The sequence below is a fragment of the Glycine max genome, chromosome 2 (genome assembly GCF_000004515.6).
Source record: "Glycine max cultivar Williams 82 chromosome 2, Glycine_max_v4.0, whole genome shotgun sequence".
Classification (NCBI taxonomy): domain Eukaryota; kingdom Viridiplantae; phylum Streptophyta; class Magnoliopsida; order Fabales; family Fabaceae; genus Glycine; species Glycine max.
In genome coordinates, this window is record NC_016089.4 from 32072504 (window position 1) to 32078503 (window position 6000).

The window sequence follows — 6000 nt, forward strand, 5'->3', positions numbered from 1 at the left end:
GATACTCGGTTCTTACCATTTTATACTACTTGCGTGATCCGGTATACTTGCCGGTTGCGAACAAGTTTTTGGCGCCATTACCGGGGAACTTCTTTTTATTTGGGAAGTTAGCTCGTTTTTAGGTGTCTATTCTTTATTTGTTATTCTTTTATTGTTTTTGTGAATTTTTGTTTTTATGTTTGTTTTTCTCTTGACTTGATGACTGCTACTCTTGTTAGTGCTTTGTATACATAGCAAATCTTCTGCAGATGATTTAGTTCCATGAGATTTGGAGCTTTTTAATGGGTGAAATGAATATCTTGACGGCACACGATCAAGAGTGGGAACAAGAGTTAAGTCCTTACAATCAATATGAAGAAGAAAGAACTCCTAATCTTGAAAGTGTGTTTGAGGAATTCATGGCATACCATGCCAGCTCAAAAGCTAATCAAAACTTAATGAAAAATCATGAAATTCATTTTGGTAAGAGCTACTCAATAGAAAACTTTCACGGGGGACAAAAGTTACAACCTTACCATCAAAATGAAGCAGAAAGAGGATCCAATTTGGATAAATTATTGATGCAATTCATGGAAACAACTAAATCAACTCAAAGAGCACTCCAAAGTGTAGAAATCCAGGTTGGTGAGCTGGCAAAAGCAGTGACTCAATTTATGGTCAGACAAGAAAAATCCTTTGTAGAGGTTGAAGCTCAAAAGAAAAGCCCTGTAAAAGAGCATGAGTCAAGAGAAAAAGATGAGGAGAAAGATGAGGAACAAGCACAACAACAATGGGAGAAGTACTCAATAGTAGAAAACCAACAAGAAAATATTCTCCAAAGCAATAACCTTCCTCATCAACTGATTGACAAGAAAGGAAGGCAAGGAGAGCATGAGGAAACCTTAAGTGTCATTCTTTCTTTAATAACTAACACCTTTCTTGAAATTATTTGGAATGTCCTTCCAGATTATATGAAGTTCATGAAATTTCTAGCTAAAAGGTGAAACTTCAAGGAAGATGTGTTCTTTGTGACTTTCATGCCACCTTGAAGGTAGTAAGCTATGCGTCAAGCTAATCACATTAAAGAAGCGCTTGCTGGGAGGCAACCCAGTTTTTAATTTCTGTTATCTTTGTCTTTCATGCATTCAATCATTTGGAACCTGCTATATAATCTGTACATAGGAGTATATCAGCCTATCTTTGAATATTTAACATAAGGGTTTTAATTTCGTGGAAAAAGAACTGAAAAATAACTTAGAAAACATTTTCTGAAAAATAGTCCTTTCACTAAGCGCAAGCCTCGCGCTAAGCGCATCTCTGTTCATGCGCTAAGCTGCAAGTCTCACGCACTTAGCGTCCAACCCTTGCATCTGAGGCTGATTTGGTCCGCTAAGCTGGCCAAGGTTGAGCTAAGCTAACTTCAATTTGATCTGAATTCAGCTAAGCTTTAGCCTGATCGCTAAGCGACATCTTATTCGTGGCTAAGTGGGACCTATTGTCGCCAAGTGCAACTCTTTACGGCCATAACTAAGGTCGATGAAGCTAAGCGCCAATGATGGCAGCTAAGCGAGATTCATTGCAGCAATATGAGCACTAAGCGAGTACCTCTCAGCTAAGCACATGCTCCTCTGTGCTTAGGATGCATCATTTTAGCTAAGCTGGCCAGAGCCAGGCTTAGTGAGAGTTATAGCTTTTCTAATCTGCAGACCTCGCTAAGCGGACGTACTCTGGCGCTAAGCCGAGTTTCTGTTCAAAAATTCAAATTTGAAACATCGGCTAAGTGCACGTGTTCGCTAAGCAAGCCTGGTTGAGAAACCAAACGTCTCTGTTGCTTGCTTAGCGCAACGGTCCGCTAAGCAAAAGTATCAAAAAATTGCCTAAGTGAGTGTAACAACAGTTACACTCACATTTGCCAGATTACAGAAACCTCGCATCTATATTCTCACTCTCCAAAAATTTGCACATTTTGCATTTGTACTCTCTTTGTGCATTTTTTACTTTGAAGCATCAATCATACACCATCCAAGTAAGTTCCTTGATCCTTTTTCTCTTTTTCTTGTGTTAACTCTAGGGTAGAAAACTTTAATTGTAGCTTTAGATTTTTAGGGTTTTTATGTTTTGTTAGAATTAGTTTAAGATTAGGGCTATGTAAGCTTGTATGCTGAATTGAGTATGGCGCACGCATTGCATGTTTGATATGCCTTTTAGAGGCTTGAAAAGTGCGAGAAAATGAGCTGTGTTTTCTGTGTTTTCTGGAAAACGCGATGAACTCGCTAACCGAGAATGATGCACTAAGCGAGTTCATCAATACTCATTGTATATAAGCGTTATCTGAAGAACTTGCTAAGCGCACTTACCGTGCTAAGTGAGTTCATCTTTTGAGGATGAACACTCATCCTCTTGCTGAACTACCTGTGGCTAAGCGAGGCTGAATCGCTAAGCCCAGGTAACTTAACCATTTTTTTTTGTGATAGCCGCGCTAAGCTGAGCATTCCTGAGCCAAGCGCAATTGGTTGTGGCATCCACTGAGCTAAGTGAGCTTCACTCAGTAAGCTCCCATAACTTAGTGAAATTTTTGCTCAGTTTAGTGCCACTAAGCACAGCTTATCTTTGGTTAAGCGCAAATCCATGCGGCTAAGCCAACTTTGCAGACACTGTAACTTAGCATTTTCTGCTAAGCGGCACTCCTGTGTCGCTAAGCCCAGTGTCATTTTTTGTGAAGCCCGCTAAGCGACCCATATCTTGCTAAGCGGGTGTGTGTCTTTTATGAAGGCCCGCTAAGTGAATTTTGTCTCGCTAAGCGGCCAGTGTCATTTTCAGTTTTATTTCTCAGTTTTAAAATTTTAATATCTGTGTCCTGATTAATTGTTTGATTCCTTTGTCTGCAGATGTCTTCCAGGAAAAGAAAGAGTGGCAATTCAAGGCCCACTACTCAATATGATACAAGAAGATTCCACTCTTTTGAGGCCTGGACCAGATATATTGACAATATGTTGGGAAGACACATATTAGCTGAAAGGAAAGTGGAAATCTATCACACAGAGCTGGATGAATTCAAGGGCGGGCTGGAGAGGCGTAACTTTCACAAGTGCCTCACCAACTTAGCTGATAGTAGCATTGACCTCGCGTTGGTGAAGGAGTTCTACACCAACCTCTACAGTCTCGAGGGGCCTTCACCTAAACAAGTCAGAAACCGGGGCCACTTAATAAGGATTGATGCAGACAGCCTCAATTCCTTTCTAGAAACACCTGTGGTGCTTGCTGAGGGTGAATCTTTGCCCACCTACTTAAGATATTGCAGGATCCCTACTGACATTAGAGAAATTGAGGTTTCACTGTGCATACCCAGCCGAGGGTTTATTCTAAATGCTGAAGGGTCACCCAGGGAAGATCCTTAGAAAAGATCTAACCACCCTTGCTCAGGTCTGGAGTGTTCTATCCTACTCCAACCTGGCTCTGACCTCCCACACATCGAATCTGACTGTGGATCGAGCTAGGTAAATCTTTGGCCTAGTTACTCAGCTGGACATGAATGTTGGAGCCCTCATTTCTGGGCAGATTACTTCTATGGCCCAGTCTAACTCCTCAAGACTTGGTTTTCCTACTCTTATCACAGCTTTATGCAGGACCAGAGGAGTTGCCTCCGACAGTCTTGTCTTTGAACGTTTGAGCCCGGTCATTAATTTGGCCTACATAAGGAAGAATCGTTGGAACCCTGATGATCCTACAATTATTATTAGGGGGCCAGAAGACCAAGGGCAAAGCTTGTTGAGGCTTCTTCTACATCAACAGCTCCTCATCTAGCTTCTACATCAGCAGCTCCTCATCTAGCTTCTACATCAGCAGCTCCTCCTCCAGCTCGTATTGCAACAGCTCCTTCTACCCTACCTCCTGCAGATTCTCAATGTTTCGAAGCCATGCTTCGAAGCATACATAAGGGGCAGATTATTTTGCTGCAAAGTCTCCAGCTGGTAGCACCTCCAGACTCCATCCCTACAGTAGAGCAATTTAATGAATGGGTAGGCTGGCCAGGGACTCAGCCTCCTCCTCAATGGGACGACGAGGATCCCGCCGCTCAGGTACCACATCAGCCATCGGATAAGTCATCAGAGTCTTCCACTCCTGAGCCCTTGATCAGGAAGAGGAGGGTAGTTGTAACTGAAATTCTGATACTGAGGACAGATGTCGTACAGGATGTCACGACATCGCGCTTCAGAACATGCAGGTTATATATGACAGTATGAACAGATTAAACAAGTAAATAACACAAGGGAATTGTTAACCCAGTTCGGTGCAACGTCACCTACATCTGGGGGCTACCAAGCCAGGGAGGAAATCCACTAAAATAGTATTAGTTCGAAGATCTAACAGCCACTGTATACAACCTTCTCACCTAACCACTACCCATGCAACTTCTACCTAAGAGCCACTCTTAGATATGAGAACCCCTCTCACTCCCTCTCAATCACTCACCCGTGTTTACAAACAAATCAAAGACACACCAGAGATTGCTCTCTGAACAATAGAGATCAACTCTACACACTCAGGTCCAACACTTGATGTTAGGGTAACATCAAGGTGGCTCACAAAAACACTCAAGTCACAAAACTCACAAAATAACTCTTCAATCTCTGACTTGATGAAAAACCCGTGCAGCCTTCATGTTTATATAGCAGTGTACGTATCTGGGCTGCAACAACTTGCGCTGGATGAGATCTATCATTCTCCTGAAAGATCTGCACTTAAAGATCTAAAAGATAAAGTTTTATCTTTTAGTTTTTATCTTCTATCTCTAATCCTTGAACGAAACTATTCAAGTTTGTAATTCAAACTTTAATTATCTTTTAATTCATTCCTAAAGATAGAGCGCCTAATCTGTTGCTGACTGCACATTAATCTGTTAGAGATATAACAGATTTATGTGTCCAGTATTTTCGGGCAGGATGTCCTGGACATTGTATCCGACATCGTGGATCCTTCAGCTTCAATTCTTCATTTGACATTTTATCTTGCCTTGTGCATTGTGCAGCCCAATCTGATTCCTTGACATAATGTTAGACATCATGTGCAGCAACTCCAGCTTTCCTTCATTGTCTAAGTGCTTATGTTTTAACAAAATTTTAGCCAATCTTTTAAAACTCAGTAAAGCTAAGCACTAACAATCTCCCCCTTTGGCAAATTTTGTCTAAAACATACTTAGACACTTCCTGAGCAGGTACGAGCATTCATGCAAGTGGGATCAGCAACTTTCATTATCAGAGTAATCAAGCACAGCAGTATCTGTAGTGGTGACAGCAAAATTCTGCAAGTTGCACATCTACAAGTCTTTTCCAGGATGTCAAGACATCTCACGTGACATCAGCTTTCTGCTCCCCCTGTCTCCATGCTCTTGCTGCTGTGAAGTGAATATTCTGCTAGGCAGCAGTTCACTGCAGCATCTTCTATCAGCTACTAGTTTCAGTAGCTTACATCAATCATCATCAGCAGCAGCAGCAGTACAAATACTACTCCCCCTCAAAATCATAAATCATGCATAATATACTACTCCCCCTTTTTAGACAGAATTTGGCAAAAGTAGAATTAATGTGCAATTATTACAGACCAATAACAATCAATTGTTCAAAAGGACATGCCCCAATAGCTAGTAAGAGTAAAAAGCAAAAACATAAAGGTCTGATGGTCATGGGGTGGCATCAGAATCATCATCATCTGATTCTGTATCCTCTGTTGCATCTTCTTCTTCCTCAGCTGCTTCTCCATCATCAATGCCATTGTCTGAGAGTCTTTTGATCAGGCGTTCCAGCTCCATTTTCTTCTCTGTGTTGGCTTTGATGGTTGCCTCCAGCACCTTGCATGTGTCCTTGAGTTCAGCAATCAAATCATCCTTGGACACAGCACCTGAAGCAGCAGCTTTCCCTGATGTCGAGACAATGTCTGGGACATGTGTCCCCTCAAACAATTTGTAATGCAGGGATAGAGGAGATTCTCTCTTCTTCACAGAGTCAATGTTGTTTAAAATAT